The sequence below is a fragment of the Lissotriton vulgaris genome, chromosome 1_1 (assembly GCF_964263255.1).
Source record: "Lissotriton vulgaris chromosome 1_1, aLisVul1.2, whole genome shotgun sequence".
NCBI lineage: Eukaryota > Metazoa > Chordata > Amphibia > Caudata > Salamandridae > Lissotriton > Lissotriton vulgaris.
In genome coordinates this window covers 2,035,085,880-2,035,112,653 of record NC_141685.1, presented here as the reverse complement: position 1 = coordinate 2,035,112,653, position 26,774 = coordinate 2,035,085,880, and positions in this window count along the sequence as shown.

Here is a 26,774-nt window from a genome sequence, read left to right as displayed (position 1 = left end):
AAGGTTCGTATTACATGGATAGATGTATGCCGATGGGGTGCTCTATATCTTGTGCATATTTCGAGAAATTCAGTAGTTTTCTACAATGGGTTTACACGAAGAAAACGGGTTTTCGGAATGTGATGCATTACCTCGATGACTTTCTGTTCCTTGGGGCTGCTGGGGATGATGAATGTGCCCGGGCCTTGACTGAATTTTGTGTTTTAATGAATCAATTTGGCGTGCCATTGGCACCAGGTAAAACGGTGGGTCCCACGACTTGCCTCGAGTTTCTCGGGATCGAGTTGGACTCTAGTGAGGGTTGTTTTCGTTTACCAGCTGCCAAAGTGTCGAAATTCAGGGCAGCCCTGCAAATGTGTATTATTGCATCTAAAGTTACGCTGCATCAATTGCAGCAATTGGTGGGGAAGTTGAATTTTGCCCTAAGGGTGATCCCGATGGCCCGCCCCTTCTCCCGTTCAATTGCCCAGGCGATGGTTGGCCTAAGAGAGGGTCATCATCGCACGAGATTATCGGCAGAGGTCCGCCAAGACATGCGTATTTGGTTAGCATTTTTGGCGGATTTCAATGGTCGAGTCGTCTGGAACAAACCGGCCCTGTCCTCTGAAGAGCTTGGTCTATGGACAGATTCAGCGGGAAGCATGGGTTTCGGCGCCATCTTCGGCACAAAATGGTCGGCACAAAGGTGGCCAACATGGTGGCATGAAGAGGGGCTGACGAGCAATATTGCTTTCCTTGAACTGTTTCCCATTTTGGTGGCCCTCAGAACCTGGCCCGATGGATTCAAGAATCACTCTGTCATATTTTGGTCTGACAATATGACCGTTGTGGAATGCATCAATAGTCAGGCAGCGCGTTGCAAAATGATTTTAAGGCTGCTTAAAGAAATTGTCTTACTGTGTATGCAACTGAACGTGGTATTCAGAGCAAAACATGTCCCAGGGGTGATGAATCAGGCTGCTGATGCACTGTCTCGTTTTCAAATGCAGGCTTTCTTGGGTTTCCTTCCATCAGCGGACCCAGAGCCAGCACCCTTTCCCGAAGCTCTCTGGTCTCTCGGTGCCCCGAACTTCGTTACCTCGTGGGAGAGAGTCTAGCACCAAGGATGAGAAAGGCATACGAAGGGGCGTTTCGGGCTTATTTAGCCTTTTTGGGGACTGAGAGAGGGGGGCTTTGGGGGCATGAGGATTGGGTAGTACATTTTCTGATGTCCTTGCGTAAGGCTGGGAAGTCGGTGGCTACAGCCCAGAGGCATCGTGCTGCCATTTCCTTTGTTGCCAGGGCGCATAATATCCAGGACCCGACAGCGTCTTTTGTGGTACAGAAAGCGCTGCGTGGGTGGCAACGCCTTGAGGGTCGCAAAGTAGATGAGAGGCGCCCGATAGGTCTGGATAGGTTGTCCCAGTTGCTGGCCACACTCCCCGCCACATGCTCGTCTCAGTTCGAGGCCTGTTTGTTCCGAGCTGCTTTTACGCTTGCATTTCACGGGGCAATGAGGATAAGTGAGCTGGTAGCAAGGAACAAGCGGGATGTGGTGGGGGGTTTGTGCCGGGAACACGTTCAGATCAGGGGTGAGACGATGACTGTATCCTTTGTCAAGTCAAAAACCGATCAAGGTGGGGTGGGTGACTGCATAGTCATTCGCAGGATTTCAGGGTCTCCCATGTGTCCGGTGAAGTGTTTAGAAGATTACCTAGCACAAAGGGTGGCATCATGGGGGGGGACATTGTTGAGACACGCGGACGCCACCCCACTGACGACGTTTCAGTTTCAGCGGGTGCTCGCGATGTCAATTACCGCAGCGGGCTTGGACCCGGGTGAGTTTGGGACCCATTCCTTTCGGATAGGGGCTGCCACTGAAGCTACAGCCAGGGGTCTTAATGTGGAACAAGTAAAACGAGTGGGGCGTTGGTCCTCCAATTGTTATAAGAGGTATGTGCGGTTGCACATGTTGTGAAGCTGTAATAATGTACTCACGCTTCTTGTCTTTTGTTTGGTTTTCAGTTACGCAAGCCTTCGAGGCGGGGCGGACTATGCAGTCGACCCAACACCAGGCCAGCGGTCAGACATCACCGGCTGTGAGAAAGGAGGTGTGGGTCGTGGGCCACTCATACGTGAGGCGTGCCGCTGACGTATTCGAAGCAGGTGACATGATTCACGTAGCTGGGGAATACGGGTACAGAATGTCCTTCTACGGAAGGGGCGGGCTCTGTATTGACCAGTTTCAGGCATTCTTTGAGGGTTTGTTAGGGCGGACGAGGTCACCGCCGTCTATAGTCATAGTACATTTAGGGGGCAATGATTTGGTCACCACCGGTAGACGACTTCTCCTGGAGGCAATGCTTTCCACTGTAAGTTGGTTGGCGAGGAAAGTTCCGGGGTGCATAATTGCGTGGTCTCATATGATCCCACGAAAAGTGTGGCGGGGGGCTGTTTCGATCCCAGCTTTGAACCATTCTGTTAGAAAGCTTAATAACAAAGTGAGTAGGTTGTTTCGTTCCAGGACATTGCATTCTATCTCGCACGGTTGTATTAATGATGACAGTATGTATCTAGGGGATGGTGTGCATTTGTCTCGGGTGGGAAATGAGTTACTCATAGGAGACTTCTTAGCATGGTTAAAAACGTTGGCACATGACCTTTAGCTAGGAGTTTTGTGGGGGGCCCGGATAGCCGGTCAACTATTCGGGCCTGTGGCGGTAAGGTCATGATCGGTGAGCACTAATTAGTAGATCCCTATGAGTGGGCGTCACCCAACACGGATGGGAGCGCTCGGGAGAGGTGGCCATTGGCCCCTCAATGGGGAGGCGGTCCCTTCTAAGGATGGGTCGCCGGAAGTAAAGGAAAGGCGGTCAAGGCCCCTTCCTTTGTAGGAGGGGTTACAGCCCCCTCCTGGGGAATTTCCCGGGGCCAGTGACATCTGCGACGGCAGATGCGGTAAGTAGTGTGGGGTTGGGATAAGGTCTACGGTACCTGCTAGATACCTCACACGAGTATTCGAACGACCTTTAACTGGCGTCGAGTCTTTAGGTGCCCCCGTCAAGTCAAGGGAAATTGGGAATAGTTGCACTTGAGGTACGCCTCCGTGCTGTCGCCCAGCCCAAGTGGGAGGGGTAAGTCTGGTTAGGGATCTTGACACCGGTTATGATCTTGCCGTTGGCCCTTAAACGTTAGGTTGTACAATTTCAATATGTCAAGAAATGTTTTGTAGGATGCTAGTTCGGCTAGGAGAACCTCTGTATTAGAGAATCTGTTAAGGTTAGCCAAAATCGTAATATGGTAATGAAATTGTACATAACATGAAACGTTTAATGTTTTAACTTTGTTTTAATAAATACGGCCGGGATGGTCACTCCATCCCACTTCCAAAAACTTCAAGAACTGTTTCCGGTTTCCCTCCTTTTGGGGATTGATTGTGTTGAGAGGGGGTGGCGGGTATCTCGGCCATATGGAAAGGGGCGACCAACTCGGTCCCCCCGAACGTATGGTCGAGTGCCTCGATCCCCCCGGGAAGCCATTTTTGGGCGGGAGGCGCGCCTCAGCTGGTATGCCCGAAGCGGCGTAGCTGGGGCGCGCTCGTTCCCGCCCTAGAGTGGGCTGGCCTAGACACCGACGCAGCCAGCCACGCCCTCGGGGCAGGCAGGGGCGGGTATACGCCCGCCCTGAAGATGGATAAAAAGGGACGCAAGACCAGAAGACATCCTCTTGTTCTTGTGCTCTGAAGCTGCACCTCCTCGCTGCACGTGAGCTCGGGACAGAACGAAGAGCCAATTTTGACCCACCCACCAGCCCCTGAAGACAGCCAGTTGTGTATAATAAAATTGATTAATTTTGCTTCGGTTTTCATATACAAGTTGTAGTGCCATATTGATGAGGTAATAAAGAATGGTTGTTTTGAGTATGTTTGCCATTAAAGATATTCAGTTTAATGTTGAATTTTAATGCATGCTCTTTCGGTCATAGTGGCCAAGGTATTCGTAGGTTAATTTGCACTGTCGTATTTATTTTGGTAGGCGGTAAGGTCATGATCGGTGAGCACTAATTAGTAGATCCCTATGAGTGGGCGTCACCCAACACGGATGGGAGCGCTCGGGAGAGGTGGCCATTGGCCCCTCAATGGGGAGGCGGTCCCTTCTAAGGATGGGTCGCCGGAAGTAAAGGAAAGGCGGTCAAGGCCCCTTCCTTTGTAGGAGGGGTTACAGCCCCCTCCTGGGGAATTTCCCGGGGCCAGTGACATCTGCGACGGCAGATGCGGTAAGTAGTGTGGGGTTGGGATAAGGTCTACGGTACCTGCTAGATACCTCACACGAGTATTCGAACGACCTTTAACTGGCGTCGAGTCTTTAGGTGCCCCCGTCAAGTCAAGGGAAATTGGGAATAGTTGCACTTGAGGTACGCCTCCGTGCTGTCGCCCAGCCCAAGTGGGAGGGGTAAGTCTGGTTAGGGATCTTGACACCGGTTATGATCTTGCCGTTGGCCCTTAAACGTTAGGTTGTACAATTTCAATATGTCAAGAAATGTTTTGTAGGATGCTAGTTCGGCTAGGAGAACCTCTGTATTAGAGAATCTGTTAAGGTTAGCCAAAATCGTAATATGGTAATGAAATTGTACATAACATGAAACGTTTAATGTTTTAACTTTGTTTTAATAAATACGGCCGGGATGGTCACTCCATCCCACTTCCAAAAACTTCAAGAACTGTTTCCGGTTTCCCTCCTTTTGGGGATTGATTGTGTTGAGAGGGGGTGGCGGGTATCTCGGCCATATAGCATGACGAAAGGCGTGGTGCGTCACCTGTTTGATACATGGGCGTACTTGTCAAAGATACTGTCTTTTACCACTGATATTTCAGGGCCTCAAGTACTATTTATCACATGTCAACTGAGCAAACAAGTTGCACCTCATCTATACTTTCTTTTTGCATTTTTATATGGTGCAAACACGACCCAAAGGTATTGCAGCACTTTACAAAATCAGCACCAGTTACATTACACAGGGACACATTCAGTTTTGGTAGACACAGAGGTTAAGTGATGGGCCCAGAATTACAGGATGTTGAGCCGACCCCTAGACTCAAACCTGATTCCCCAGTACCAAAGTTGGTTGCTCTGCCTGTTAGGCCACATCCTTTCCCACTTGTTAGGTTCATTTAGCAGTCGAGGTATGCTTCAAAGATAACAGCAAGTTTCAAAATTTAATGCAATATGACACGGTATAACACCTAAAAATCCAATGTTCATTCAAAGATCTATTTTGTAAAAAAGAATCAGCCTTTATTTATATGTAGGAAAAACAAGAAACAGCACAAACTGTTTTAATAGACTCTGGGTCTGATATACAACTGCTATACATTTCATAGTAATTACATTGTACAGTGCTACAATTCAAATACAATGAGCATCTGTGGATAATGTTATACTATTGGGGACATGTTTGTGAGTTCGGGCTGTCCTCAGAAATCTTTAGATCACAGTAAGTTGGTTGAATTAAAAGTATCAGAATGAATGCTACACTTTATTTTGTCAACTTTAAAAGTTACACCCTTTTCCCTAGTTTCTCACTGGCTTCAGTTGAAATAAAAGACAACTGTATAGTTTTATAAGTCCAAGGAGCTCACATATGTTACCTACCACTGTTACCAAATACAGAAATGTTTCAAATATCTAAAATCCCGCTACCAAAAAGTGAATCGTGATTCCTACTGAAATAAAAATGATGTTTTTTATGCATTAAAAATCGATCGAAATTAAATTTTTTGTCACTTTCTCAGTAAAAGTGTAACGACGCTCTCATCGTTAATGACAAAGAGGACATTGACCAAAACCCGGAAGAAAGAGTACATATCCACTGATATGATGTGTATGTCGTTATCAATCTGATTTTTGATGTATCTTCCACTTTTGTTTTAATGGGATTGTTTAAGATCTCATTGCGGTTTTTAGTTTTTGCTCTCTGTGTAAACTTTTTTTGACGACTTTTGTTGGATAGTTCTGAATCTTGTTTGGGCCGCTGCACTGTGTTTTTCAAATTCATCATTCTATGAGCAGTCAAAACACTCTTTTGGGAGAGACTTTCAAAGGGTTATGATATACTTCTAGCAGAACAGGACTGGCCACCAGAATTTGTCAGGGAGTGCTCACATGGCGAAGACATCATTATGCCAGCCTTCTCCAACCATGTTCCAGTACATTTAAAATATACTTATGCCAGGAAATGGGCAGTTGCCCAAGCCCCAGCATTATATAAAAATCATGTAGGATGTGATGAGGACTCACCTCACCACAAGATCCAGTTAAAAAAATCAACCTACTTTACAAAGGCAGTACATAATAAAGCAAGAAGCTAAAAAAACAGGCCAGGGAGATCTTAGATTAACTTGAATACCAAGGGGTGATGGAAACATGCACCTCCTCATGAACAATCCTGTTTCGAAACCTGACAACACATATTGGCTAGTTTTGGATTACAGACACCTGAACGCGTGTTCAAAAACATTTGCAGTGCAACATGCACATAATACAGCCTTAATAAATAACATTGTGCATGAAAAATTATAAAACCACATTAGACATTTCTAACAGTTTCTTTTGTCAAAACATAGCACCTGAAAGTAGGTATTTGACAGCTTTCTCAGTAATGGAGACCCAGGGTTACTTTTGTCGACTCCCACAAGGGTTCAAGAACTGCCAGGGCTTATTCCCAGCAAGAGTAACAGAGTTACTACAGATTTATGATGACAAGGCATTGTCATATGTCGATTAAATCTATCTGACAGACGATTGCCTGGATAAGCACTTCAACAGGGTGAATACCATTATATTGGGCTTCGCCTCTGAAGGCTACAAATTCAATTTAAAAAATAAAGAATTGCCCACCTCAATGTCCTTTTCCTTGGATATGAGCTTTCAAGTGAAGGTAAAAGCCTGGCGGCTAACTTTTTAGAAAAGTCTGCGCTGCTCAAACCTCCAAAAACACTGAAAGATTTACAGTTGATTCTAGGTTTCCTAAATTTTAGAAGAACTTACATTCTAAATTACGCGGAAAGGGTTAAGCCTCTGTATGAATTAATCAAACCCAATTTCAAAATAACAAATTGGACACAGGAACACACAGATATCCTGCGTTCGCTTCAAGCTGACAGGTTAGCAACAAATCACTTACAAATACGCGTAAAAGTATGACATTTAGTGACCCAAATCATTCCAGGTCAATGTGGATTCACCTACTTAACTTTTAATGAAGGTGAAAAAGTACCAATTGCATACAAATCACATTGGTATACACAAGTGGAAATGCGCTTTACATCAACAGAAAATATTCTGACAGCAGTTCAAACCACTGTAGCAAAAGAAAGAACTCGGGCTCAGGGGAAACGCATAATTGTGACTCCAGTACCAGCCTTAGAGGCAGTTACAAAAGCAAGCATTCCGAATGTAAAAGCTTTACATCCAAGATGGATTCAAAATTCTCTTGCTGCAACAGATGTTGAATATGTTTTTGATTCTTATTTAAAAACACAAGCATTCCTGCAATACGAACACAAGAGTGCTCTTCCTATTGAGATTCTCCCTCTTGATCAGTACGAATATATAATTTATACTGATGGATCAGCACATCCCGCTATGGGAAGTAAGCAAGCTTACAGTGCTGGATGCACGATCGTTAAAGGTCGTATGAGCGATGGTCACAAAAACACAATCTTTTGGAGATTGTACAGCTCAGTGAGCTGAACTACACGCATTCAAATTGGCACTTGAAAATACGGATTATGATTACCCAACACTTATTGTGTGGGATTCTTTTTACTGTGTTCAATCATATAATGAATATTTACAGAATTGGCTTCAAGCCCCATCGCTAACAATAAACAGGTCGTCGATAAACCTGAACCATACAATTATATTATAAACATAAACATCATTTTCAGACTTCCAGGTAATTTTCTGTTCGAACCAACCCACAACCATATTAGCACAATTTGGAGAAAAGGAAAAGCCCATCGCTGTTCCTTTGATTTGCCTGAAGAAATTTATGCTAAATGTGAAGATGTTGTTTTGTAAGCATAGAGAGAACATGTTAATTAGCTTGTTGTTGTGTTGTTGATATTGGATATTTCTTTTTCCTAGAAAAAAACTGCACACTTTAATTCCTACTTGGTGTTCGATGCTCATACACAATGAAACAACATCCATTGCCATTAATTTAATATTTTGGATGCCAGGGTATTCCCTCCAATTTTTGTAAAAAGTCTGTTGTGTCACGTAAGTAGGAATTAGGATCTTTACCATTGGGGCTAGGAAGAAATCTATATAGTCAGGTATTGGTTCCAGTATAGATCCATTTGCAGACACAATTGGTCTTCCCGGTGTGCTTTGTAGGCTTTTGTGTATTTTAGGTAGAAAATATATTGTTGCTACAGTTGGATTTTCGACTGTGAGATATTTCTTTTCATCTTCTGTGATCAAACCCTGGTTTAACCACGTTTTCAGATTTCTGTCTAATATTTCTTCAATTTCCTTTGTTGGATTGGTATCTAGAATATGATTGCAGGTGGCATCTTTGAGCTGTCTATTAGCTTCTTGTCTTTAATCTTGTTTGTTTTGGATTACTATATTCCCTCCTTTGTCCGCAGGCTTTATTTCTATGGAATCATCCTGGGAAAGATTGACAACATTCATGGTTTCCCCTTTCTGCCCCTTTCTACCCATCATAACCTGTCACCCTTCCCACAGGCACTTTTTGTCATTTTTCCTTCTTTCTTTTGCTTGCAACCATGAATGCTGTCAATCTTTCCCAGCAATCGCTTACTGTGGAAGAAACAGATCTTCTTTCATTAGGTCTGTCTTTTTGACCATCAATGAATCTTAATTGTACACAGACTAGAATTGATTTGTTTTTCTTTTTAAGGAAACTGAAACTGAAAAAGTGGTTTGAAACGCAGAACAGTAAAAGTGTGGTAACAGGTGAAACTGTAGGAATAAGTCATTTGAATATTGATGACATTGAGATGTTACATACACTTTCTACACTTGACGATAGCGAAATGTGTAATGTAAATACAATTTGGAATTTGCCAAATTTTTATTTGGAATTAGGTATTATTCCCGGAAGTACTTTCAAACCCAAATCAGTATTTTTGCTGAGTATCCAATTTGATGCAATTGAAGTATTTGAGAAGGGAGTTTTGCAGGATTTGAAAAAAAATCATATATAAAAAAGTTTCTAGAGAATAGGAAAAGCCTAACCATTGGCCAAATACAAGCAATAGAGAATTTGAAACTTGATAATAACATTGTGATCCGTCAATTGGATAAAGGTGGCAATGTGTTGGTTTTAAAGAAAGAAAAATATCTAGCAGAGGGGTTGAGACAACTGAGTGATGTGAATTGTTATTTTGTCTCAGACAGAAATGAGCTAGTAAGATCTAAAAAAGAGATTTGGGGAAATGCTTTAGAATGGAAGGAGAGAGGACTGATAGAATGGGAGGAGTATAACTATTCGAAATGTGCCCATCCAAAGGTTCCAGTACTCTACCTACTACCAAAACTGCATAAAGATGCTGAAAATCCCACTGGAAGGACAATAGTCTCATCAATAGGTTCTCTACTGGAGAACATCTCAATGTTTATTGATCATTACCTAAGACCTTTTGTTATAGGGTTACCCACCTGTTTAGGAGATACAACACACTTCCTTACAATAATCAATGGCATACATTGGGAAGACACTAAGAGGTCTATTATGATGTCGGGAGGATCGCCACTGCTCGCATTGCACTGGCGATCCGCCCAACATCTCCCCCCCGCTTCCCATTTCCCCCCGCCATATTATGATAGTGGAGGGTACCACAGCGGAAGGGAAGACCGTCTGCCGCTTTTCCGCCCAGTCGACTAGTCTACTGCGCAGAAAAGGGTTGAATATGGTGGCAGTGTCTGCTAGACACTGCGATCCATATTAAATTGTCAGCAGGAAGCATGCAGATTCCTCAGTTCGGGCCTCTAGCGGGCCGCCAGGATGTTGGGGGTGTGGAGGGCACTTGGGGGTTATCTATGGTACCCCCCTGCATTTGCATGGGCGACATGGCAGGCACTTTGCGGTGCCAGTTCCGTTGTGCATGCAAATGCACAAGTGCCTTTTTGGGATTGCGGCAGGTGTTGCTGGCAGCACCGCCCACCGCAATGCAAAAAAATGCAGAATGCGCCCACCAGTGTGGCGGGCACATCCTAATTGCACATGCGGGACCGCCGCACACATAGCCGGCGGTCCAATTACCCGGGTCGATGGTGGGAGGACAAAGTCCGCCTGTCATCGTAATAGACCCCTTACACTCTAGTTAACCTTGACATCAGCAGTCTGTACATCAATATAAGGTATGATCTAGGACTGAAGGCAGTAAGATTTTTTTTAAAGCACGATCTATCTCTTTGTTCTTTCACTCAGAAATGCTTATAGAGATGATTACATTTTGTTTAAATAACAAATTCTTCATCTTTGATGATACCATTTATAGGCAGTCACAGGGCATGGCGATAGGCACCTGCTTCACCCCCAGCTATGCAAATTTGTCCATGGGCTGGAGGGAGGAGCAGGTGGCCGCACAACTGATAGAATTTGAGAACAGTGTTGTCCTGTGGCTACGATTTATTGACAACATTTTTTTTATTTGGAATGGGGACGAGGAGTCAGCTAGAGAATATTGTAAGTTAGCGCAATGCCAACACATGTTATTTAATCTTTACTAAACATATCAGTAAAATATCTATTGACTTCCTGGATGTACAAGTATCCATCAATAGGGTGACACTGGAGACAAAACATTTCAGGAAAAAAACGGTAGGAAACAGTATATTAAGTTCAAATAGTGCACATCCTCTAACCTTATCTACAGTATCTCCTATGGGGAGTTGCTGCGGGCAAAATGCATCGGCAGCACAGAGACAACATTTAATGTGGAGAAAGAGATCATGTGCAAACGGTTCAGAGAGAGGGGATATAGCAAAAAGACCATCGAACAAGCAAGTAAGAGAATAGATGAGGTCAGTAGGAATACACTATTACATCCAATAAACGGGATGAACATCCATAGACTATGAGATTCATAACCACTTTCTCAGGTCAGGCACAAGAGGTGCGCAAAATATTGCCAAGACTTTGGCACATCTTGCACACGGATGAAAGCCTTAAGAAGAGTTTAAACAGTAATCCTCATATCACTTTTAAAAGAAGCAGAACTTTGCGTGATGAATTGAGTCTGAACTTAATTACTGCAAGCGACAATGCACAAAACAGTGGTAGTCCAGGCTTTCGACTGTGCAAAAACTGTAAAGCGTGTAGTAATAGTATTGACTGTACTAAGTTCATAATACCAAACTCCAAAAGAGAATTTGTGATTAAGAAACTGCATACTTGTAACACCATGTATTCTGTATATGCTCTGATTTGTCCCTGTAATATGTTCTATATAGGGAGCATGATACATTGTGTGAAAAAATTAGAACTGGAACATGGAACATGTATGTGCAATCATCCATAACAATAGGCAATATCCGGTGGCACAGCATTTCTTTTATTGTCATTGTCAGAATGAAAGGCTGTTCAAAATGATGGTGATTGATGCAGTATTAACTAATGTATGGGGTGGGAATCGTGAATTGCTAATATGTAAATTGGAATCAAGATATTGATTTCGAAACACCGTTACCGAAAGGGTTAAACTCAAGTGAAGAAATGGCTATCCATCTGCATGGTTAAAGAAGTGTAAAAAAGTATACGAACAAGGTGTTAAGAGCAGTTTCGATTCTGGAAGGTTTTTGTAGTTTGTTGTGTTAAAACACAATGCTTTTATTTTTTCACACAGTTGCAGGCACTTATTGCTGTCATTTGGGCAGTGATGAATGAACTCACCATAGATTTAAATATTATTTTGTATGAACTGGCCATAATGACTACTGAATCATGCAAATGTAAATTATGTTAGTGAGCCACATCACCCTCAAGACCACTTGGGCTGGATAGTGCAAAGATTAACAAAGTATGAACTGATTAATATTGTTATACATGTGTAATGTAAGAATGTATTCTTATATTGGGTATATTAGAATGAGAAGTGACTTATTGATTATATTTGCCCACTGGGGTAGGATTGATGTTAAAGTACTCTTTGTGTCCAGTGTTATTTGCACAGATGAGTGTTGTAAATACAATGGTAAGTGATGACAGGATACTTCTAGTTGATTACATGTAGATTTATTGAAGGACACAGCTGAGCATACAACCTCGCTAGCTGACCAGACTATCATTTTGAAATGTGCCATGGAGAAGTGCGGAACAACACGGAGAGAAAATAACGGTATTCACCAGTACTTTAGACTCACGGTAGAAGAACTTGAACTTGGTTGTTGTCCCTTCTTTATCTTCCTCCGTTCGTGTCTCTAATTCACCCCTTTTAGGCAACATATGTCCGTGTTTTTCTTTGTGATTCAGTCTTTCTTGGCAGCATGTGTATCTGCTTTAGATGACATTATCTCAATTATGACAGCAGCTGTGGCTAGACCCTTAAAAATACTTGCTTAAAAATGTTCAGTTAGAGAGGTCTAATACTCAATTTGTAACAATATTGGCAAACAGAGGAGAAATCCTATGAACCAAACTCATAAAGTTACAGGCTTCCTTAAATTATTGAGAAGAGTTTCACAGCATCTGTAATTCCTTTTCTTCTTGGTTTCAATTCAACAGGTAGAGATGTACTTTAATTTGACGTTTGCTATTAACTCATCAATGCGCTTTAAATACTTGCGGCTGGATTGTTCTGTATCCACTGCGCTTCATAGATTTCAGGTTACTTGACAGCTTTATTATTTTCCTATACCTTGCTTCTTGATCAGTTAAGGTTGCGCCGTACTGCCAGAGATGATTAATGTACTCACAGTTCTTTTCTTGTTTTAATTCTGTAATTCTCTCGTTTTTAGCAGAAAGTTCGTTATCTATTGTGATTTCTTCGCTTTTGGCAGAATGAGTATTCACCCTAAATGTCTGTGTTGGTTTCTTTTCAAACTTGTGATGGATTTCACATTATAGGCAGTTCCTTTTTCCTTGTTATAAGTTGCAGCTGGTTGCAAAGTAGTTTAGTTTGACTTTTGCTGCCACTTTAAACATGTTCCTTAAAATCTCGAGGCGCTAAAAATACTTGAGGATAGTTTCTTCAGTTTATAGGTTCTCTACACCTTACTTATTGCCGCAGAGTCTTGAGTTCTTGTTGCGCAGCGCTGCCAGGGTTCAGTAATAAACTAACGCTTGTAAAAGATAAGCTTTTCTTAGATGCGCAAAATTCATTTGACTTATCTCTCAATCATGCAGTTTCTTCTTTCTTGTTTCCTCTGATCACAAAACTGGCAGCACATAGGTGTAGAGAAGTGGGTTCTTTTCACGAGGTGTATCTCAGGCTGTGTTAGATTGTTTCTTCTCTGGTCTGGTCAGCAGAAAACGTCGCCAAAATGTTGTAAATACAATGGTAAGTGATGACAGGATACTTCTAGTTGATTACATGTAGATTTATTGAAGGACACAGCTGAGCATACAACCTCGCTAGCTGACCAGACCATCAACTGACACTAGTAGAATTCTCAGGTGGAAGTAAGAACATACATAGGCATTGTGGTAGACAGAGAATGAGAGAACACTAAGAAAGGACTAAGACTACAGACAACCACATTACATGAAGAATCAATGTACAACAATGAGACCAGCGGAGTTTAGACTGGGGGATTGTGTAACATGGAGCAAGTAACTGATCACAGTTATGTAATGGGGCAGGAATGTTATCAAATTAACAAACTCTTGCACAGTTACACTGTCAGGCTCGGCTTCGGTTCTCTTCGGGGCTGTGCTGAATATCCAATAACCTCCCCCACACGACTCTCCTAGAGTCTGAAGTAAATAACACAGACTACTAAGATTGTTCCATGAGGGCGGGAAAGGAAGGGGACAGCGGTGAGGGAGATCTGAAAAGACAAGGACAGTGATTTAGAAAACACCCCCCAAAACCCCACAATGGACTATTCTACAATTCTTCCTCACTCTTCACAACATTAATCTAAACCCCTACCTGAAAAGAAAAATACAAGAGGCTTTGTATTTTGGGAGGAAAGATGTGGGAGGAGATCAAGGATGGCAACCAACTGCAACAACAAACAAGCAGGAACACGATGAGCTTATGGTTTCATGTGAGGCTATGATAATCACCAACAACACATACTACACACCACTCAAATCTGGTGTTTCTCCTTAGGTTAGACCAATCCCTTTGATCACGTACCCCTGAATCGTCTCCCCTGTATGTTTAAATACAAAGCGTAGAAAAAATGTTGTGCAAAAGGTAACACAGAGAAAAAACGTCAGGCAAGGTTACAACACCCTTTCAAATGGTTTCCTGGCAACTGGTGAAGTTTATCCAAAATGGGAAGTGATCTGTTACTTGCGACACTTCCCGTGTCTGAACCCAAGATAATTATCTCAACGTACAATGGCAGTCCAAACTGTTCCGATCTCCTTATTAATTCAAATACTGTACACAGTGCTTGTTGGACTATGAGTACAGTTCCGATCAACAAGCTTCTCACCGCGATGAGAACGCGGAATGCCTCTCTTCCAACAGGGAGATAGAGAGAGAGAGAGCCCTTGTTACAATCACAGGGGTTCTCCGTGATACCTTGCATATGCACACAGCCGCGTGCACAATGAATACAAATCCAATGCGTTTTTCACCCGACCCAGAACGGGGTGAAAGGGACACAGACGAATGACAAATCTCCAAACCGGAGCTTACCGCAACTCCACCTTACCGACCAGTCCGAAGTCTTATCAATAATTATCGGCACCGCTGGTGAGTACTTGCTGAGTCTCATTTCCGGGATTTTGCGTGACTGGCGTTGCTGCGTGACATCGTCTCCCGGCATTCTGGGAAATGTAGTTAGGCTTGTGCGTTTGCCATTTGTCCCGCAAAATGCGGACAGCGGCTCTACATGGCGGTAACCTTGACATACACAATGCCCAGAAGCATTACTATATTAAAATGGCCGCTATCTACCCGTAACGCGGTAATAACGGATTTATTGGACAACCATTATGGGGCTTTTAACTTGTTTTGATTTGGTTCTTTTTAAATGCAAACAATGATTTTATGAATTGCAAATACAATTAATAACACTTTGTTCAGTATGACAACTATAGCTGTTTAATAGTGTTGAAATGGCCAGCGTGTTCTACACTGTCTTAAACACTAGATGTGGGTGAGGTCCGTTGTTGGTGTTAACTATTGAAAATATTCAAAATGGCAAATGCAAAGTTTGTTGATTGTGGCCGTGAGCAAGGTGTAAAGCCAAAACGTGTCATTTTATGCAATTCAAACTTTATGTGAAGCATATCAGAGTGTCCGAGTAATTTTCACTAAATTGGAGAAGAAGCTGCATTATGTTAATTAATATTGCTTATCTGACCAGTTTTATAATACTTTTTTTTATAAATTAATACGGTTATTCAAATATGTAGTGTCTTTTGAAGTGAAGTACTGGCTCTACAGTTGCTCAGACTGGAGTGGGAATAGTAAATTTAATCTCTTCAGAGTCCAGCAATGTCCCTACTGTTGCATGCACTGGAGTGATATAGTACATTTAAACCCCTCTTAAGTCCAATGCTGTCATTACTGTCCCACAGACTGGAGTGGGAATATAATAGTTATCCCTCCAAAGACCAATACTTTCCCTACTGTTCTACAGACTGGAGTGGGAATAGTAAATTTTCCCCCCATTCAAAGTCCAATGCTTTCCCTACTGTTGCACAGACTGGAGAGGGAATAGTAAATCCAAAGTCCAACGCATTTCCTACAGTTGCATACACTGCAATAGGATTAGTAAATTTAACCTTCCAAAGTCTAACACATTCCCTACTGTTGCACAGATTGGAGGAGGAATGTAAATGTAACCCCTCCGACCTCCAATACTCTCTCTACTGTAGCACACACTGAACTGGGAAGAGCAAATCTTACCCCACTTTTCCTACTGTTGTACAGACAGTAGTGGGAATAGGAAATGTAGCCTCTCTGAAGTCCAATGCTGTCCTTTCTGTTGAACAGACGCAGTGAGAAAAGTAAATCTTCCCATGTCTGAACCCCAACACTTTCTCTAATTTTCTTTTCCTACTGTAACACAAACTGTAGAGAAATTAGTAAATATAACCCCGCCAAAGTCTAATACTTTCCCTACTTTAGCACAGACTGCAGTGAGAATAGTAAATGTAACCCCTCTGAAGTCCAACATTTTCGCTAGTGTTTATAGTATTTTTGGTGCATGTGTTTTACATTGTAATATTTTATATATTCTCAGAATTAATTTATATATTTTTGTTGTTGAAATGTACTTTTTTTGTGATTGTATTGTGTATATATATTAGATAACAAAACATATATAAATATATATCATATACATTTATTTTCACAGTAATATTTTTTAAATATAAAAAAATATGATGAAATATAAATAATTGTATTCATTATGTTACATATTTGTAATTACCATTATAAGTATAGGGACACTATGTTTTTGGAAACACTACTTTTGACACAATCTTTCTACAGTCAAACAATATTGTTTACCTCAATATTGAGTCAGTGATTCTAATAATAAATCACCTTCATTCTTTATATACTATAAGTGCAAGAAATACTTTCCCTACATGACAGAGGAACTACAATTGCCGAGTTTCCAGAGACATAATTATCTTGTACCTTATTAGAGTATGAATATGCATTCTTAGTGTAATGAACAAACTGTTCTTTAGAATTTCATAGCCTTTTTGTTGATCTATATTATCCCTTTTCTACAATTCTGAAGCAGTTTACCTTTTCTGCTACATGAGTATACATGACTAAAGTCCAATATTACATGCCCATCCAATTCCATAACCATTTCTGGGAGTATACCGTACTTTGTGGTTTCTCCTTCTAGATCATGCTTCCTTTGTAGAATTTGCAATAATCAACATATCTTGGTCTAGTTAACCTTATTACAATTTACCTAAACAACCAAATATAATCATTCTTTCTCATTTAGCAAACAGTTCAAATAACTGGTCAATTTCTTGAGAGATTCCAGTCCTGAATTGAGATACTCCCTGAAATGTCTAGATAATATGATTCAATATAGATTTTCTTTTGGCAAGACCAACACAGGTATGTAAATTACAAGCATATGTTTATTTTCTTGCTGGTCACCAGTAGATAGTACAAATGTTTGTTGTCTATATTAGAGATTTGGCTCTGATGTACTTGTTAACATAGCACCAAACATATCCCCATTAATACAGTTATAGATTGCAATAGTGAGTCCATCAGCACAAACCTTAAGCTTCTCTATGCATAAACTAACCAAATCCCAGGTAAGTACCACATGTTGTCTACTAATAATTACAATTCTTATTAATCAATACATTACAGAATACAAAATTAAAAACCCTTGTGAGTATGCTTCTAAGTATCACCTGTTTACGTTTGCACATTGCAATTGCTTAACATGCTAACCAGAATCTTCTCAGATTTTCTGTTCAGGCTACAGAATGGCTGTCTGCTACCAAATAATGATTTGAAGTCATTTTTTATAATTTATTCTTAATACTTTAAAAGACTTAAAATAGGGTTTAGCTCTTTTCTCAAAAAAGAACACTGTGCTAATCTGATAGCAATGCAGACATTGGAGGTGAGCACATTTAGAGTATCACTGATGTTGAGGGTGCTCTATACAGGAGTTGCTTTCCACCTAAACTTGAGAACTACCCAGAATTATCTGCTTCTGTTTTTGCATAGTGTTTGTGTCACTCTAAGCTTGAAAGGGTATTGTTTTGAGTTATAATGGGTGTTCCCTTGTGTCTGGACAAAGCTACACCTCTCTGAAGAGCTCTAAAGGGAGCAAATCACAAGTCAGGGGTTGCTTTTATTCATTTCCTTTTTATACAAATGCAGCTTCCATTTTAATAATGGCCCTGATTTCAATGTTGCGTGAAATCACTTCCGCTCAACACTGACTTGGACCAACTGATCCCCGGTCGGTGGTCCCCACCGCCTCATTAGGATACAACCGAATACTGTCTGGTTGCATTCCTATATTTCACTATTAGAGTATGAGTAACGGCTGCAACCCAGCCGTAATGTATGGTCCCATAGTGAAATGGGAGGTGTGATTCATCCCTGCACCCCATGGAAGGTACTGCCAGGTGCCAGCCACGAGGTGCAGGGATCAACAGGGGGCACCACAGGTATCCCCTCAGCCTTTAACCGGAGGATGTGCACCAAAGGTGACCCTTCTGGGGGCCTCAAAACTTTCCTTACCAGATTTCGACTGATGGAAAGGCACTTCAAATTCATAAGAAGCCCGCCGGAATGACCAACCGGTTTTCTTTCCGAGCACCTGCAACATAATGAGGTGGTCGGAAAGGAAACTGAGCAATCAATCAATCAATCATTTGTAAAGGGCACTACATACCCGCCCATTACAATGTGACCCTAAAGGCACCGACCTATGGTCGGAGCCCATAGGGCCGTATAATAATCGGACCCTATGTGTGTTCAGTAACAGATTCTTCCAACTTGCTACTGAACAAATGAAGTTTTTCAAATTTGTTTGAAGGGAAATGCCATTGCATCCAGTTGCAGTATGAGTTGGGTGTCATATGAGTAGAAATACAAATTAGCCATTTACTACACCTTCCAAGACTTTTTCAGGAAAAGGAAGCATATATATAGATCTATAATTTGCCATGATGTTGGAAATGGCTGTGGGCTTCTTAACAAGCAGAGTTATCAGAGGCATTCTTCCTGCTCCCAGGAATCACGCTTGAACGTAGAGAAATATTGCACGGTCTAGTTAGAATGAGAACAATGGCAGGAGCCAAGATGTTTGCAATTGTTGTGGAAGACTAATAACATGTTTTGATTTTGGACAAGAAAGTATCATCAGAAGTGGGGTAAACGTAGAGGAAGAGAGTGCTTGAGGAAAATGCTCTACTCTAGTGTTTGCTGTTACTTTATTTTACAATTAAAGTAATTGGAGAGAGTGAGGCAGAGATCTTGCAACTGTGTAACTGTGGAATCTCAAACAGTTATGTGAGCAAGGGATTTGACGTGGAGAAATACTTTTTTCTAAGATTGCCAACATTTAATATATATGTGCATATATTCATGGTATAATTGGTGAAGTACTGAGTGTTCTATCTATATTTATAATGCAATTGTCCTGAATATTACCTCCTCAAACCAATGTGTAGAAAAACCCATATGTTAGAAGAAGCTTAATTATCAAAACATTTCACATCTTTTGTGTCTACCTAACTTGATTTAACAAGCCAGATTTATAGAAATGTAAGATAAACATGAAACAAATGGGCAGTAAAAAAACAACCACCAAAACATTACCATTGGTCCACATGAGAGGAGATAATTCCAATGAGTTCCAATGCCGACTACGCCAGTGAAGTATTCTCATTAATAGATCCAAGATAGAATATGGTTCATAAGATGAAGTTTAATCCAGGAATAAAAGATCCCATCCACATACAATGCCAGCAGACATCAACTGACTGAAATTAGAACATTCCCATGACAACATAACTTGACATAGCTAATGACATCCTTAAAATTCTATTAAAGCTGCAGTGTTCAATATTACAAGAGACCATGTATCTGTCTATACAATACAAACTATTGATTTCGACATATTAAATAGTAGGCATCCCCTATATTAAACAATGATCACTATCACGTATAGCCATTTGACCAAGATTAACTCCCCCTGATGGTTGTTCCTCCACGAAGTTTAACTGTAAAGGTAAACTCCCTTTGGTGGTAATTATTTCTCCAAGCACACTATGTAAATTTAAGGCCAAATGACTGTAATATGAAATTTTCAAAGAATTTGGTGATTAGAATGCCACAGAATTTACAGATAGTTCTGTAAATAAATGCATGATATTCGATATTAGCCAGTGTTTCCATAGACAGTTTAGTATTCAAAAGTTAGGCATGTACTTCTACGTGTTTCCTTTGATGTTTTCCTCCTAATATATAACTTTTGAGTATTCACAAAGGAATGGGGAAACACAACTGGAAAATGGCTAGATTCACAGGTTGTCAGGAGTACTCTTTAAAATATTTTGTGAATTACGTTTACAACGGATCACTGAAATAATATCGACGGACAAAATATCGAGTTGCCAAAATATCGTGGACAAAATATCGACAGTCAAAATATCGAGTTTGTATCTACAAACAGGTAAGTACAAAAATATTGAGTACAAAATATCGTTAACAAAAATATAGATGTAAAAAATATCGACTTTATTAAAAACAGTGTTAAATTAAATTAAAACTAAATTTTAATTACTAAAATATACTTAAAACGACTTAAATTAAATTATAATAATTAAATAATAAATGAAAATAATAAAAATAATTTTTTAAAATCTTATTTGTTGACCCTGAACCCTAAAAATACCCCTTTACCCAAAAACCCAAAACTGACCCTGAACCCTAAAAATACCCCTTTACCCAAAAACCCAAAACTGACCCTGAACCCTAAAAATACCCCTTTACCCAAAAACTGAAAACTGACCCTGAACCCTAAAAATGCCCCTTTACCCAAAAACTGAAAACTGACCCTGAACCCTAAAAATGCCCCTTTACCCAAAAACTGAAAACTGACCCTGAACCCTAAAAATGCCCCTTTACCCATGAACTGAAAACTGACCCTGAACCCTAAAAATACCCCTTTACCCATGAACTGAAAACTGACCCTGAACCCTAAAAATACCCCTTTACCCATGAACTGAAAACTGACCCTGAACCCTAAAAATACCCCTTTACCCATGAACTGAAAACTGACCCTGAACCCTAAAAATACCCCTTTACCCATGAACTGAAAACTGACCCTGAACCCTAAAAATACCCCTTTACCCATGAACTGAAAACTGACCCTGAACCCTAAAAATACCCCTTTACCCATGAACTGAAAACTGACCCTGAACCCTAAAAATGCTCCTTTACCCAAAATTTATCAATATTATTTAATTATCAATTAATTATTAATTAACAATAACAATAAAGTAAATATATTAGAACATTAGCTGTAATTATTTTAATAATTAATATTGTTTTTTCAAAATTAATTACTTAAAAATTACACAAAATTATATATATTAAAAATGTACTCTAATTAATGTAATTAACTAATTACAATTAATTAATTAACAATTATTTACTAATACAAAATATGTTCAAAATTATATTAATTAATTAACTAATTAATATTAATTAATTATCAATTAATTATTAATTAAAAATATTAACAAACATATATTAATTAATTAATTATTATTAAATTACTTCCCACCCTATTCCCCTATAAACCCACAACCCGCTACAGAATTACATTACGCAATTATTATAAAAACAAAATTCATGTAATAAAATATTTTATAACATTAATACACACTATTCACACATATTATTACATAAAAATACACTATAAAATATTATATATTATTAAAAAATCGATATTTTTGCTATCTATATTTTATACAGTCGATATTACTTCACTTACCTGAAAAACGATATTTTTGTAGTCGATATTATGTCCAGTCGATATTTTGTCCAGTCTATATTAAAAACTCGATATTATGTCCAGTCGATATTGTGGAGTCGATATTTTGTCTCTATACCCGTTTACAACAATGAAAACACATTTGGGAGTGTTTAAATGTTTATGTTAGACATTTATACTTGTGTAAATGAAAGGCTGTTGTGTAAATGCACTTTACTGTTAACTCGTCTCCTGGGAAACAATATATTTTCCCTGTGGCAAAACCTATTTCCCCTGCACCCACAACAATGTTAGGGCTGTTCCATACCAGCAACCACTATTGACAGGAGTAAATATCCAACCGTGTCAAGCGTGAGAAAAGCAGATGAAAACATTTGCTGAAACCAACAAATGCATTAGTGTGTAGGTGTGCATAAACTCTCAAGACATTAACTCACAGGAAAGCTCACCCTACATGAAGAAGATTTACTAATTCAAAAAAGTATGTGAAAGTAAATCTTTATGAAGATATTAATTTACGTTTCGAGAACACCATATGTGGATTTAAAATCATAAGTTCAGCATCTTTACATGTACGTTAAATTCAGACGAGCAAATGCTTTGTGAAACAACCAACAAATATGCAATTGGACCTAGACTAATATCAAATTTCAAAATGTATATCTCACTTCACTTTGACACTCCACTTGTTTTTTTTAATTATCCTTCAACTTCTGGTAAATATGAATTTTTAGTGCAAGCCTATTTGAGAGAGACACGATTGAAAAATTGGGAATTGGATTTTACAAAAATTAGAATATATTCTCAGGTATGTGAGAGCAGAGCTATTTCTCAGTTTAGGCAATTTTGGAGGAACATGCAGCAGAGCTCCCACATAGAATTAGATATTAGTTGTATTCAGTGATGAAGTCATACATGGCTATCAATACAAATAATGAAATGCTCCCAGAGAGCCATTTAATAACCCCCTCAGAAACAAATAAATAACTGCCTTCTGGCACAAAAGACATTAGTATGTCACAGCAGCAATAGAGTTAACAATGCTACATGAATTCCAAAAATGTTTTGGAAATGCATACATTTTGCCCTAATATTAATTTATCATTTTCTGAAAATATGTTTTACCCATGGCCAACATGTTAATAATTTAAGTAAGTGGGCCATTTGTTACAATACAGTCATTTTTCTTTCAAAGATAATTTTTGGCTTATTTGTTTTGCAAATGAGATACTTGTGCCAGAAGTGTTCGTTGTTCCTTTCTGTACTTACACATTAGCTTTCATATTTCTTCTTTTTGAAAATCTGCATTCTTTGTCCTTAAACACCTATTCCCATTTTCCCACATACATTCATTTGTAGGGTTTTTCATATGTACACATTTTCCTCAAATACCAACTATTCAGATTGAGAAAATAGTTCTATTTGTTACCTGTTACAAATTGGGGTGTTGGTTGACTGGGATGTAAGCCCTGGTCAAACAGCAACCACAATCCTAGTCAGTGTAAGGCAAGCGCAAAACTCAAACTAACCTGTGCTCAACTTCCAGGTATCTTGGCACAGAGCAGTCAGATTTAATTTAGAGGCAATGTGTAATGTATTTGTGCAACACTTCAAACAGTAAAACAGTGAAAACACCACACAAAAAAACCCAACACTAGGTAAAGTTAGAAAGATATATCTCACTTTAATAAATAAAACAAGACCAAAAAGGCAAAATTCTAATCAGTAGAACTGGATTTATGAGTTTTTAAAGAATAGACTGTAAAATAGTCCTTAAAAACGGAAAGAAAATGAAATCACCAATAGCGGCTAACTGGTCGGGTCAAAGTAAAAAGTTCAATGCGACTGCGACAGAGCTCTTGTTAGATACAGTACCAGAGTAGTCCCACTGAACATTTACTGTAAGACTGGGCATCCTTAGTGTGGTTTCCCCAAAAGTCTTGCCTGCAGATCTCCTGTTTTCGCTGGCCCTAGGATTCTGGACACTTTACCACTGCTAAAAAGTGCTAAAATGCTTGTGCCCTTTCCCTGACACGTAAAAACATTGGCTTATCTACAATTGGCAAATTTAATTTACTTATAAGTCACTATTAAAGTGCACTGCATGTGCCCAGCGCCTACAAATTAAATTATACTCGTAGGTCTGAAGCACTGATCGTGCCACCCATGTAAGTAGCCCTGTCAACATGTCTCAGGCCTCCCATCAGAGAGAATGTGTGTGAACTTTAAACTGTCATGTAGACCTGTCAAGTTAAACCTTCTACCAGGCCCAAACCTTTCTTTTTGATACATATAAGTCATTCTAGGCCTTGGACAGCACAGAAGGCAGGGTGGAATGTATTTAAGAGCAGGATATGTACATTCTTGTTTTACATGTTCTGGTAGGTGCTAAGCGGTGTATACCTATCCGTGAGATCGGCAAAAATCATCCGGAACTCCAAAGTTCCAGGTCTTTAATGCCTTCTTGAACTGAGTTTCTGTTTTCAAGAGCCTAAGTTGAGCTGGCATGAGATTCCATGCTTTAGCTCTTAAAGAGGCTACCGATTTCCCTCCCTTGGATTTATATCTTAACCACATGGCTGCTAGGCGTTTTCCCGTCCTGTGCTGCACATTATTGTTTTACATTGTTTTATGACGAGCTGGCCTTGTCATCAGCGCACGGCAGGTAAGCGCCATGACGAGCCCAGCTCGTCATTAGCTTCGAAGGGGTTAAGCAGGGGCGCTTTAGGAGGTTTGCCGAAGAAGATCTGAGGGTTCTGGCTATGGTGTATGGGGTGAATCTAGTTGAAAGATACACTGGACCGATTTTTGATACCACTCTGAAAGTAATTGTAGGACAGTCAGATCTGATGCTTATAGTTACCCCCACTTTTTGCTGATATTTCACCGTTTTTCAACTTCAGTCTGGCTGGGGCCCTGCTATCCAGGACCCCAGCCTAGCGGATTCCTCTCTAAAATGACAGCATGTACCTTAGGCACACCACAGATTGGATTCTGGGGTACTCTTAGGGTCCCTAGTATATGGTATCCTATATACCCAGGGCATAGGTACCCCAGAGGCCTCTCAGGCGCTGCAGCATGTTTGATGCCACCCCTGAGAGACCACTCAAAATGACACCACAGTTCTGCTACAGCAGCCTGTGTAAGTATGCACTCCTTACTTAGATACATGTTCCTTATATATACCTTATATCACTGCGCATATAAACCTGTCACCCCTATGGCAGGCCTTATTAATCCTGAAGGCAGGGTGCTGGGTGGCATGTGAGGGTGCCCATGCACGAGCAGGGCCCCTCTGTAGCTTTCAGAATCTATAATAGGGGTTTGTTCTGTGATGCAGCCAGACCATACACTCTTAAATGCATTATAACCTCATAGTAAAAGCTAACTTTGGAATGGCTGCGGAGAAACAAGTCGTGTTTGGTGTCAAACACCTTGGAATCATACCTCCCCGCCAGTCCTGGCAGCGGAGGTATGATTCCACCCTCCTAGAGGGAGAAACGTGACTACACCAGTACACCCGGTACCAGCTTAACAGAACCCTGGCCACATAAAATGGATGCTGCATCCACAGACACGAGGCTGGCCTCCTGCTGCTGGACAAAACTCTGGCAGGGGAGGCCTGGACAATAGGTTTTCTGTCTCAGGGACGTGTAACCACCTACCAGACAGGCGTTAGTGTATTGGGGCTGGGTGGGTGCACTCCAAGAGTGCTTTGATATCTGCACTGGGGGCACATTTGGTGACCCTGTGCATAGTCCAGCTCAAACCGTTTGCAGGGGCTACCAGTCCCTGCTCTGGCGCAAAACTGGACAAAGGAAATGAGTGTAGCCACCCTCTTTCCTGACCCTCCAATAGGTGGGTCCCCAGAGTTTATCCCACCCCTTTCTTGGGTATTATATTGGTATATTCCCTGGCCCGTCGACCTGTGGGTCCCGGAAAGGCAACTCTGACTTTCCTTGTTGCTCATGATGTGCCCTGACTCTCCAATGCTTGGGGGTCCCCAGGACCTTGCTGGACCACACCGAAGCATCTTTTCTCTCACTGCGTGGGTTGCTGTTCCTCCAAGGCTTGTTGGGTTCAACCCAAGCACTGACGCCGCAACACTCAGCATCCTTCGTGGGTCAGCGCGAATCCAGCTCCTGGTCATCGTTGGCACCTCCTGGTCCTCGTGGCTGCAGAGTCAAGCTTCACCTCTTCGCACCTGAAGCACCCAACAACGGTGGGCATTTGTCTATCGTGCCCCTGGTCACTGGCTAGTGACCCAGACTCTGTCCTCTCCGCTTTCAGGTTCTTCACATCTTCGATCCTGGCTTGGATCCTCCTGGACACTTTTCTCTTGCCGGCAGCAGCACTTTGCAGCACATCGCAATTGAAATCAACGAGAATTCCCGACACCATTTGACACCTATACACCTGGCTTCCCTGGGTGAGGTACCTCGAGCACTCCGATGCTCCCATGGGTGTTGGCCTTAGAACCCCTTAAGTCTAAAGGGGTTTGCTCAAAGTCCTCTTCTAAGTGTCCTTTATCTTTAAAATTTACAGCGATTCTACATGCTATAGGCACTATGTCTACTCAAGTCGTGGTTCTTATACCACTTTCTTAATATATGGTTTGGTGTCCACCTGGGGCCCATTGCATATTGTGCTATTTACTGAAGATCAATCTGTTGATATTGTGTATTCTGTTCTCTAATCTCATAAAGAGGTTAGTAGAGAGTGTTTAGTAATCAATACATATATTTTATGTATACCTTGTGTGGTTCTCCTTTCATTTGGTCATTCAAGAAGTTATAATCTGGTAAACCAAGCTTCTTTACACTCCTTCAAGACTTAGCCTGAAGGCTGCTCTCCTTTATCGAAAGCTACCACTAGGCTAGCTTTCGATAAAGGTTGTCTTAAACCTATCATCAATAAGGTTTGTTTGGACTGGTGCAAGGTGCCCACTAGGACTAGTGGACAGCATATGCCAGGCCAACTTCTCATAGTAGTTAAGAGAATGTTAATTCCTAATTTAAATGTAAAATCCTTACTTATAGTAAAATTGGATTTTAAATTACAATTCTGAAAATGCCACTTTCAGAACGTAAAAGACACACAATTGATGGACGGAATGCATAAAAAAATCAAAAC